The 12,340-nt window shown below is 44.8% G+C and overlaps 1 protein-coding gene across 1 annotated transcript in view; it reads left to right on the top strand.

The window, feature by feature from the left end:
- Positions 1-12,340, top strand: part of PAG1 (phosphoprotein membrane anchor with glycosphingolipid microdomains 1) — a 483,338-nt gene that overhangs the window by 69,997 nt on the left and 401,001 nt on the right. The window contains exon 2 of the mRNA XM_069220408.1: positions 11,212-11,302. The gene's annotated coding sequence lies outside the window, so the exon portion shown is untranslated. The remainder of the gene's footprint in view (positions 1-11,211; positions 11,303-12,340) is intronic.

Here is a 12,340-nt window from a genome sequence, read left to right as displayed (position 1 = left end):
CATAGCCAAACATAATATCAGTCTTCAAGTGACTTGAGTCTGCAAGTTATTTATATAGTTCTGCACAGTGAGCAGTTCCAGAAGCTGCATTGCCAAAGCAGCAAAAAGAAAAGGAAGGACTTTTTAGTTCTGCTGAGAAACTTAAACATTATTCCAAATGTTACATATGTGCAAGTGTTTCGTACTGCTGAGCCTGTAGCCTCCATTGCAGCTCGTAAACCATTGACTTTCTAATTGATGGAGGTGATTTTTCTCCATACTTAGCTGAGTACACAGACACACTTCTAAACTGGAGTGAGTGCATGGAATGGTTTGCTTGAGTGCACAAGACTAATTCCAATAACTAATTGCACTGGACTAGCCGGTGACATTTGGTTCTGATTTCGCATGCTGTCTGGTGCAAAGGGCTTCAGCACCTTGTCAGGGTAGTAAGTGCTTTATACATGAAATTACAATAAATACTACTTGACTGCACTGCACAGTAGAGTGCAAGATTCAATTAAGCATTTATTAAGATTAGTCACAAAATAATATCACAATCATCTGTGGGTTTTGAGGTTTCTAGAATCTGACTTGCAGATTGTAGAGTGAAATTTAGGTTTCACCTGCACAGCACTTGCACTGTGCTTGCGAAATCGCTTGTATTCGAATAAAAAAAATCTTAAAAGGGAATTGGAGCCTGCCAATTATTTACCTTTACATACCATTGGCTGGCTCCCACGTCACTTTACTTACCGTTGACTTCCACGTCACTCCTGTTTCCTTGCTGGTCAGCGCCTCCTCCTCGCCTCTTTCTTTCTCTTGGGCTTCAAGTCTTTGTCCTGCCATGGAGCCTGGACCAAGTACTGCTTCTGGTGTCCAGTGTCCTTCTACTGCAGGCTCCTGCAGGTCCTTTTTTTTCTTCTTTCAACTGCTGTGCAACGTGTAAAAAACATGTGAAAAAAACATTGACAAAGCCAAAAGATTCAACAAAGGCGAAAGCTACTGGTCTTGGCAATGCTCGTTTCCCTTTGCAAGTGTAATACCAGCTCATTCTTTTTGATTTCACAATCTGTGCAGGTCGACTCATGCACCACATAGAGCTGCTTTTTTAGAGGCTTTGTACAATCAACAATAACTGAATGCATTAAAGTTGCTAAACTAAATCCTAAAATTGACATGTTTCTTCTTATTTGAGATTCTTAAGGTGACACGTTAAGCAAAAAAATGAGACAGGTAGTATGTGCAGATAGCCTTGATAAAGTGTTTATACGCAAAACGTGTCTGCTGAGGATTTGTGTCATATACAAGTGATACCATTGGTGATATGTTTTCATTGTTGTGAAATCAAAAGAAAAAAGCTAAATTCACTTTTAGTATAGGTTTTGATTATAGCTACAGTTTGGAAGGCATCTCCCTATTTTAGTAATTGTCCTGTATGCATGTTGCACTGGAAGGTAGCTCACATCGAAGGTTTCGCCCAGGCCTCTTAGCCGACTAACCTCAAATTGAGCTGTATGTTAAATGTTTCTTAATTATTTGTCCTTATGCTACTGTTATATTGATGTGATTACATATACTGAGAGCCTTACCAGAGGCTATCATGATGTGATCTTTGCTTTATTCTGCTTTAAACTTTGCCATTGCATTTTATATATTCGTTTATTCAATTTAATATTTCATAAATTTAAAAACATGTTCTATTTAATGTGGTTTGGTTTGAGAATTTGTGGTCTGCAATTTGTGTATTTACACCTATGCAGCTGTAATGTTGATGTAACCACATGTACTGAGAGTCTTACCAGAGGCTGTGAGAGATTGCTGTCGAACATTTCGTTTCTACCATTGAAACGAGTCACTGAACTCACTTTAAACTTCCAACTTTGATGCGAAAAATGAATTATCCTCCTGATCAATGATAACATACTCATGATTCCGTCTTCCTCTTCAAGGGCCTATTTCTGTTGAGGAACACATTCTTACGGAAGGGAAAACAGACCTGGATCAGACTTTTAAAGCTTGTGATGTCTACATTTCTAGTGTCCAGACTAATACAAATTCCTACTTCTTCTTACTTCCAATGCCTGTCCTGCTATATATCCCACTCAGTGCCCCCTTAAACAATCAGATGTATATCACCTTTAAATTTAGGTATTACAATGTTAATGCGGTTCCCACTTCCACAGCTTTCAAAGAAAAACAGGGTGTGTCAATCAAACTCTTCGCGTCTTATTCTGTAAATACCTTACTCCATGCGATAAACCCATGGGTCATATAGATTCATCAGTAAATGAAGATCAAGGTTATGGGAGTTCTATATAACAATACCAAGGTGCCTGTCAACGCATCATTACTAAAAATGTATTTTGTGTGCCCATTGTTGTAGATTGGGTATTTTCTAATACTTCAGGAGTTTTGTATTTGGCGTTGTGCTGAGTGTTTAGGGATTCCTAGGGCCATAGTTCGGTTTCAAACTCTGTGATCATCTGTCATGTTGATACTTTGTTATTCATTGTAGGAGGCTGGACTGGCTTGTAGTGAGTACCGAGGGGTACTTGCACCTTGCACCAGGCCCAGTTATCCCTTATTAGTGTATAGGGTGTCTACGAGCTTAGGCTGATAGATAATGGTAGCTTAGCAGAGCAGCTTAGGCTGAACTAGGAGACGTGTGAAGCTACTACAGTACCACTTAGTGTCATATGCACAATATCATAAGAAAACACAATACACAGTTATACTAAAAATAAAGGTACTTTATTTTTATGACAATATGCAAAGTATCTTAGAGTGTACCCTCAGTGAGAGGATAGGAAATATACACAAGATATATATACACAATAGCAAAAATATGCAGTATAGTCTTAGAAAACAGTGCAAACAATGTATAGTTACAATAGGATGCAATGGGGAAACATAGGGATAGGGGCAACACAAACCATATACTCCAAAAGTGGAATGCGAACCACGAATGGACCCCAAACCTATGTGACCTTGTAGAGGGTCGCTGGGACTATTAGAAAATAGTGAGAGTTAGAAAAATAACCCTCCCCAAGACCCTGAAAAGTGAGTGCAAAGTGCACCAAAGTTCCCCTAAGGACAAAGAAGTTGTGTTAGAGGAATAATGCAGGAAAGACACAAACCAACAATGCAACAACTGTGGATTTCCAATCTAGGATACCTGTGGAACAAGGGGACCAAGTCCAAAAGTCACAAGCAAGTCGGAGATGGGCATATGCCCAGGAAATGCCAGCTGCGGGTGCAAAGAAGCTTCAACTGGACAGAAGAAGCTGCGGTTTCTGCAGGAACGAAAAGGGCTAGAGACTTCCCCTTTGGTGGACGGATCCCTCTCGCCGTGGAGAGTCGTGCAGAAGTGTTTTCCCGCCGAAAGAACGCCAACAAGCCTTGCTAGCTGCAAATCGTGCGGTTAGCGTTTTTGGACGCTGCTGTGGCCCTGGAGGGACCAGGAGGTCGCAAATTGGACCAGGAGAGAGAGGGGAGGTCGAGCAAGACAAGGAGCCCTCTCAGCAGCAGGTAGCACCCGGAGAAGTGCCAGAAACAGGCACTACGAGGATGCGTGAAACGGTGCTCGCCGAAGTTGCACAAAGGAGTCCCACGTCGCCGGAGACCAACTTAGAAAGTCGTGCAATGCAGGTTAGAGTGCCGTGGACCCAGGCTTGGCTGTGCACGAAGGATTTCCGCCGGAAGTGCACAGGGGCCGGAGTAGCTGCAAAAGTCGCGGTTCCCAGCAATGCAGCCCAGCGAGGTGAGGCAAGGACTTACCTCCACCAAACTTGGACTGAAGAGTCACTGGACTGTGGGGGTCACTTGGACAGAGTCGCTGGATTCGAGGGACCTCGCTCGTCGTGCTGAGAGGAGACCCAAGGGACCGGTAATGCAGCTTTTTGGTGCCTGCGGTTGCAGGGGGAAGATTCCGTCGACCCACGGGAGATTTCTTCGGAGCTTCTGGTACAGAGAGGAGGCAGACTACCCCCACAGCATGCACAAGCAGGAAAACAGTCGAGAAGGCGGCAGGATCAGCGTTACAGAGTTGCAGTAGTCGTCTTTGCTACTATGTTGCAGGTTTGCAGGCTTCCAGCGCGGTCAGCAGTCGATTCCTTGGCAGAAGGTGAAGAGAGAGATGCAGAGGAACTCGGATGAGCTCTTGCATTCGTTATCTAAAGTTTCCCCAGAGACAGAGACCCTAAATAGCCAGAAAAGAGGGTTTGGCTACTTAGGAGAGAGGATAGGCTAGCAACACCTTAAGGAGCCTATCACAAGGAGTCTCTGACGTCACCTGGTGGCACTGGCCACTCAGAGCAGTCCAGTGTGCCAGCAGCACCTCTGTTTCCAAGATGGCAGAAGTCTGGAGCACACTGGAGGAGCTCTGGACACCTCCCAGGGGAGGTGCAGGTCAGGGGAGTGGTCACTCCCCTTTCCTTTGTCCAGTTTCGCGCCAGAGCAGGGGCTAAGGGGTCCCTGAACCGGTGTAGACTGGCTTATGCAGAATTGGGCACATCTGTGCCCAAGAAAGCATTTCCAGAGGCTGGGGGAGGCTACTCCTCCCCTGCCTTCACACCATTTTCCAAAGGGAGAGGGTGTGACACCCTCTCTCAGAGGAAGTCCTTTGTTCTGCCATCCTGGGATAAGCCTGGCTTGACCCCAGGGGGGCAGAAACCTGTCTGAGGGGTTGGCAGCAGCAGCAGCTGCAGTGAAACCCCAGGAAAGGCAGTTTGGCAGTACCAGGGTCTGTGCTACAGACCACTGGGATCATCGAATTGTGCCAACAATGCCAGGATGGCATAGAGGGGGCAATTCCATGATCTTAGACATGTTACATGGCCATATTCGGAGTTACCATTGTGAAGCTACATATAGGTATTGACCTATATGTAGTGCACGCGTGTAATGGTGTCCCCGCACTCACAAAGTTCAGGGAATTGGCTCTGAACAATGTGGGGGCACCTTGGCTAGTGCCAGGGTGCCCTCACACTAAGTAACTTTGCACCTAACCTTTACCAGGTAAAGGTTAGACATATAGGTGACTTATAAGTTACTTAAGTGCAGTGTAAAATGGCTGTGAAATAACGTGGACGTTATTTCACTCAGGCTGCAGTGGCAGGCCTGTGTAAGAATTGTCAGAGCTCCCTATGGGTGGTAAAAGAAATGCTGCAGCCCATAGGGATCTCCTGGAACCCCAATACCCTGGGTACCTCAGTACCATATACTAGGGAATTATAAGGGTGTTCCAGTAAGCCAATGTAAATTGGTAAAATTGGTCACTAGCCTGTTAGTGACAATTTTGAAAGAAATGAGAGAGCATAACCACTGAGGTTCTGGTTAGCAGAGCCTCAGTGAGACAGTTAGGCACTACACAGGGAACACATACATATAGGCCACAAACTTATGAGCACTGGGGTCCTGACTAGCAGGGTCCCAGTGACACATAACAAACATACTGAAAACATAGGGTTTTCACTATGAGCACTGGGCCCTGGCTAGCAGGATCCCAGTGAGACAGTGAAAACACCCTGACATACACTCACAAACAGGCCAAAAGTGGGGGTAACAAGGCTAGAAAGAGGCTACTTTCTCACATTCATTGACTAATCAGTACCACATGGCCTACTGTTGAGCAAGCAGAAGTCCATTTTCCACATAGGTGCAAACCCAATGATGATCCAAGCCACATGAGGAGGGTGAGAGTTTGGGACGCACTATCCTGCCACTAACCACTTTCCATGATCACTTTCCCTCATAGGTACCATGTTGGCTCTAAGTAGGCTTAACCACATGAGGCATCACATATTTATGCTTGTCCACAAATTGATTGTGGTTGTTAGCTATATCCTCTTGCTAAAATGTGTCCCAGCCTCCCCTAGCTGGTAGGTAGGTGTCCATTGAAGGAGCTGTAACATCCAGGTTGGGTTTAAGATGGTTGCAATGAGGCCCTTAGCTGCTACTTATATTCAAGAAAATGAGAACGAGGTTGCATATAAAGCCTATTTATCATGTAGGGAGTTTAGCAAAACGCCTTAATGCAGGTAATTGGTTTTCCTTAAATTCTCAGAGACATCTTTTGAGCAAGGGCTTTGATGGCCAGAATACTTCAGATGAACTTCAGACAGGCTGTGGAGTGTTCCCTTTAATTTGCATCCTGAAGTAACTGTCACTCGCACCCTTGCCGTGCATGGTTTATACCCTCATATAGTACATCTCTCAAGACATGTTCAATAACAGCATTCTTAACATCATAACAAATAACTATAACTCACGCCCTCGCCATGCACTTCTCATACTGTTACATATTGCATCACTCATAACTTGTACAATGACGGCATTGATAACATCACTGATGATTTCTAAAATTACATTTATGACAATAATGTGCATGGTGGGAGAGTGAGTTATAGTTACTGCAGGTCGAGACTTAGTTACTTCAGTTAACTATAACTGATAAGTTTCAGTGGTATTTTTGGTTATGTTGTAACTGACACTGTCACCCAGCTATAACGTCACTTTAACCTTTGTGCATCTTGCAGTGAATGGCTTTTTGAAAGAAGTGCACTTCATTGCCAGGATAGATGTGATTGCTGTACTTTTCATATGCCTTTTGCATTCTTTTTTTTAAAGATGTGTGTGTGTGTGTGTGTGTGTGTATATATATATATATATATATATACACAGGGAGTGCAGAATTATTAGGCAAATGAGTATTTTGACCACATCATCCTCTTTATGCATGTTGTCTTACTCCAAGCTGTATAGGTTTGAAAGCCTACTACCAATTAAGCATATTAGGTGATGTGCATCTCTGTAATGAGAAGGGGTGTGGTCTAATGACATCAACACCCTATATCAGGTGTGCATAATTATTAGGCAACTTAACAAAAAACAAATATATACCCATTTCAATTATTTATTATTACCAGTGAAACCAATATAACATCTCAACATTCACAAATATACATTTCTGACATTCAAAAACAAAACAAAAACAAATCAGTGACCAATATAGCCACCTTTCTTTGCAAGGACACTCAAAAGCCTGCCATCCATGGATTCTGTCAGTGTTTTGATCTGTTCACCATCAACATTGCGTGCAGCAGCAACCACAGCCTCCCAGACACTGTTCAGAGAGGTGTACTGTTTTCCCTCCTTGTAAATCTCACATTTGATGATGGACCACAGGTTCTCAATGGGGTTCAGATCAGGTGAACAAGGAGGCCATGTCATTAGATTTCCTTCTTTTATACCCTTTCTTGCCAGCCACGCTGTGGAGTACTTGGACGCGTGTGATGGAGCATTGTCCTGCATGAAAATCATGTTTTTCTTGAAGGATGCAGACTTCTTCCTGTACCACTGCTTGAAGAAGGTGTCTTCCAGGAACTGGCAGTAGGACTGGGAGTTGAGCTTGACTCCATCCTCAACCCGAAAAGGCCCCACAAGCTCATCTTTGATGATACCAGCCCAAACCAGTACTCCACCTCCACCTTGCTGGCGTCTGAGTCGGACTGGAGCTCTCTGCCCTTTACCAATCCAGCCACGGGCCCATCCATCTGGCCCATCAAGACTCACTCTCATTTCATCAGTCCATAAAACCTTAGAAAAATCAGTCTTGAGATATTTCTTGGCCCAGTCTTGAGGTTTCAGCTTGTGTGTCTTGTTCACTGGTGGTCGTCTTTCAGCCTTTCTTACCTTGGCCATGTCTCTGAGTATTGCACACCTTGTGCTTTTGGGCACTCCAGTGATGTTGCAGCTCTGAAATATGGCCAAACTGGTGGCAAGTGGCATCGTGGCAGCTGCACGCTTGACTTTTCTCAGTTCATGGGCAGTTATTTTGCGCCTTGGTTTTTCCACACGCTTCTTGCGACCCTGTTGACTATTTTGAATGAAACGCTTGATTGTTCGATGATCACGCTTCAGAAGCTTTGCAATTTTAAGAGTGCTGCATCCCTCTGCAAGATATCTCACTATTTTTGACTTTTCTGAGCCTGTCAAGTCCTTCTTTTGACCCATTTTGCCAAAGGAAAGGAAGTTGCCTAATAATTATGCACACCTGATATAGGGTGCTGATGTCATTAGACCACACCCCTTCTCATTACAGAGATGCACATCACCTAATATGCTTAATTGGTAGTAGGCTTTGGAGCCTATACAGCTTGGAGTAAGACAACATGCATAAAGAGGATGATGTGGTCAAAATACTAATTTGCCTAATAATTCTGCACTCCCTGTATATATATATATATTTTTTTTCTTTTTTTAATTTCTGCTAAATATAAACTATGATTTCAAGTTACAGTAATTAAAATCCCATTGTATATTTTTTGCACCATTTATCTTTTCCTGTAATTATGAAATCCATCCACTGGGGAGCACCCACGGACCCCTGCCCCCACCACCTCTTCAACCTAGGGAGTAAAGATTTCAGCCGCCATCTTACCACCATCCTTAACGCATCCATTGCCACAGGCACCTTTGCCGACACATGGAAACACGCAGAAGTTGGACCTCTCCTCAAGAAAACCTCTGCAGACCCGAGTGAACTCCAGAATTTCTACCCCATCTTGCTGCTCCCTTTTCCTGCTAGAGTCTTAGAAAAGATCCTCAACCAGCAGCTCACCGAAGATCTGGAGAGAAACAACCTGCCAGATGCCTCTCAATCTGGTTTCCGAGCCAATCACGACACAGAGACCGCCCTGATCGCTGCCACTGAAGACATCTGCACCCTACTCGACAGGGGCAAATCAGCAGCTCCGATTCTCCTCAACCTCTCCGCAACATTTGACACTGTATCCCACCACACACTCATCAAGAGACTGCACCACACCGGGATCCAGGGAAACGCACTCAGATGGATTGCACTGTTCCTCATGGGCCGAACTCAGAGAATCTGCCTACCTACCTTTACCTCGGAACCCAAGAGCACCATTTGCAGCATCCCTCAAGGTTCAGCCCTCAGCCCCACCCTCTTCAACACCTACACAACACCTATGGCTGACATTGGTGGAACCCACGATCTCAACATCATAGCCTACTCTGATACCCAGCTCATACTCTCACTCTCAGTAGTCCCCACCACCTCAAAGACCAATTTCCACAATTGCATGAGAATGTCAGCAACTGAATGAAGGCCAACTGTCTGAAGCTCCGCATGGACAAGACCGAAGTGCTGATCTTTGGAAACAACACCTCATCTTGCAGCAACACCTTTTGGCCCGCTGCCCAACTCGGACCCCTTCCACCACACCGACAGACCTTGCCCGCAACCTCGGCATCACCCTGGACAGAAAACTCACCATGAAACGACAGATCAACGCCATCTCCGCCTGCTTCCACACACTCTGCATGCTCCAAAGATTCTTAAGATGGTTCCCCATCGCATGAGAAAAACCGTCACTAAAGCCCTAATCACCAGCAGGCTGGACAATGGCAATGCACTGTATGCAGGAACCAACACTGAACTCATGAGAGAACTCCAGGCAATACGGAACTCAGCAGCCAGACTCCTCAACCTGCCCAAACAGACCCACATCACCCCATACTTCAAGAATCTTCACTGGTTCCCCATCCAGAAAAGATGCCATTTCAAGATATTGACGCACACCTACAAAGCCCTCCACAACTAAGGACCAGCCTACATGAACCTTCGCCTGAACTTCCACCAACCATCCAGAGACCTATGCTCTGCCCCTCTTTCCTCCCGCACAGACACTGCGCATCTGCAAAGCCACAGTGGAGGCCTTTCCTTTTCCTACCTCACCGCCAAGTCCTGGAACAGCCTCCACCTCCGAACATAACAATTACTGGTGGACTTCAGAAAGAGACTCAGGACCTGACATTTCTATGGAGCCAAGTAACCTAGCACCTGGATACCCTCACGGGTGAATAGCAGTGCTGTACAAGTACCATTTGATTGATTGATGTCATGTGCATTATTGCTAAAATAGAGTTTCTTTCTATGTCCCAAGTACACTTGTTTGTTAGGAATTGTACTGTTTTCTTTACATTAAAAGAAGGGTTTAAAAAAAAATGTATTGCAAGCATCAGGCAGGTTTAGTTCTCAGCATATTTTCTTTTTTTTAGCCACACGTGTGCATTAAAAAATAATTATCATGCCAGCTTGCTAAAGCCAGACGTATTTGGATTTCCCACTGGTTGTTTTCTCCTGGTGGTAGTTGGATAGTTCAGGCAAAGAGAGTGATCCAATATTCGGTGTATATTTCGAGTTAACAAACCACTCGGCTGCAGATGATTTTTTTGGTCCGGTGTCGTAAAACACCAGTGGTAATGTAATCAGCGCGTGCCAATCCAAGAGTGTTTAGAGGCCACAACCAAACTTTTCACATCACCTTAAGAAGGCATCCAATACATCTCTTTCAATGTGTGGTGGTCCCTAGTGTGTGTTACTCTCTAGAACCAAACGTGTGTGTTGTGCCCATCGAGGATGGTCTGGGTCATCAGGACTCTAGGCAGGAGTCGCTGGGAACAATAGGCCTCTCGTTATGAGTCCGTTGGACTCGGACCTCTCAGAGTACCTGCCTGGTTTGTTTCCCCCATACCTGGGATTACTGGGTACAGAGACATCCCACCTGGGGTTACTGGATGCCAGTCTCTGGCCGGACCCAACCTGATGCCATGCAGCTGCATTGGTGGGTGCACGCCTGCCGCTGTCCCTGCTCGTGACCTGGATTAACCTTCATTCTCAAATTTACCACCAGGTAAGAAGAGCACGTGGAAAATCTGAGCAGCAAAGTCCCTGTAATCTGCAAAAATGACAGAATTTCAGGGTTTGCGACAAGAAAATGCATTTATACACCTGGCCCTAAACTCCTGTCTCTCGAGCACGAAACTGTTTCATTCTCAAACGTTTTAGTAGCTATGTAGGCCATTAATTATTAGTGTTTTGCACTTTTTTGCAGGCTACGTATAGACCACAATGTTGATGTATTTGTTTAATTAAGAGTGAATATTGACACCTGCTACGTCTGCTGCTGATGTTTTACGGCCCCAATATCTGTGCTGCTAGAATTTAAACGACTGTTAAATATACATTCACAAAAGGCCTGAAATGTTAATAAGTATGAAAAAGAAGCGATCGACCGCGCAGTGGCTGATGAGGCTATCGACGTTGCTTCTGATGGAAACAAAGCTATTGATCTTTAGGTGGCTGAACTGAAACCCCCCCCTAATGATGGAGCTCTGTAACCTTTGTGTTGTATGTCTCCATAGGGATCTCTGCCCGAGGCTGCCGCACGTCATTCCTGGCATCGAATACTAAACTGGATTAAGGTTGTCAGAGGAGCGGATTGCAGAATACCTGGTAGGTGCTGAATCCTTCGGACTTCGCATATAAACACAGAGTAATCGATAATAACTGCCTCTCGTTAGGCAGGAGAGCTTTCTGTTAAAGCTGAAATGCCCTTACTTGCCTCCTGGGATTATATTTTACCTAAAGGATCGGTGTTTTACATGATTGCATACGTACAGGAAATTCAGTCTGGAAATTAATCGGTTGTGAATTATTGTATTTGAGTGAATTACTTTTAGTGCTTTAAAAATAAGCAGTGGCAAAGCCAATAGGTTTTGCCTAATAGCTTTGTCAATGGTTTTTAGCAATGCTGAGCACGGTAAGAGAAAAAAATAAAAAAAGCCTATGACTCTGCAAGCCGCTTCATTTTGTAAGCGTGCACATCATGCGTGCACGCACCCACAAAATGACTGGCCGTCTTTTTTCATTTATTTATCAATCTAAATTTGTTCTTTCAATAGAAGAAAGTAAATGTGCTAAAGCGTTTTTTTGTTTTTGGAAGGAGGTGGGGGTGCAGCAACACATGGGTGGAAGCAAAACCGGGGCAGAGGAGAGGAGAAAGCAACACAGAGGGCGTGAGTGGGGGGTAGTAAAATGAAGGCCTGGGTGGGGAAGCAAACAACAGATAGGAAGCAGTGTAAAGTGCAGGAGGGAATGCAATTGGATGAGAAAGACACCAACATGGAGAGGGGGGAAGAGAAGCACACAGGTGAGAAAGCAATGCCAAGGAGAAGCTCACGAGGGCAATTGCATCATGGAAGGGGCAGAGAAGAAGTACACGAACAAAAGAGAGAGCAATACAGAGTGTGGTAGAGGGGGAAGAGAAATGTATGAGGGAGACAGCTGGAAAACACATGCGCTGCCTCACTCTCCACCTCCTCCTATCCACCTATCTCTCTATCTACCTATTTCTCTATCTATCTACTTTCTCTATCTCTCCCCCCCTTCCCGCCACCCCCTCTATTACCTATCTTCCTATCCTCTCACTCTCACCCTCACCCACCTCTACAACCCCCCCTCCCCTATCTTCACAACCCTACTCCTATCTCT

The sequence above is a fragment of the Pleurodeles waltl genome, chromosome 2_2, assembly GCF_031143425.1.
Source record: "Pleurodeles waltl isolate 20211129_DDA chromosome 2_2, aPleWal1.hap1.20221129, whole genome shotgun sequence".
Classification (NCBI taxonomy): Eukaryota; Metazoa; Chordata; class Amphibia; order Caudata; family Salamandridae; genus Pleurodeles; species Pleurodeles waltl.
Note: the sequence above shows the minus strand (reverse complement) of the source record. Positions and strands in the feature narration are given on the sequence as shown.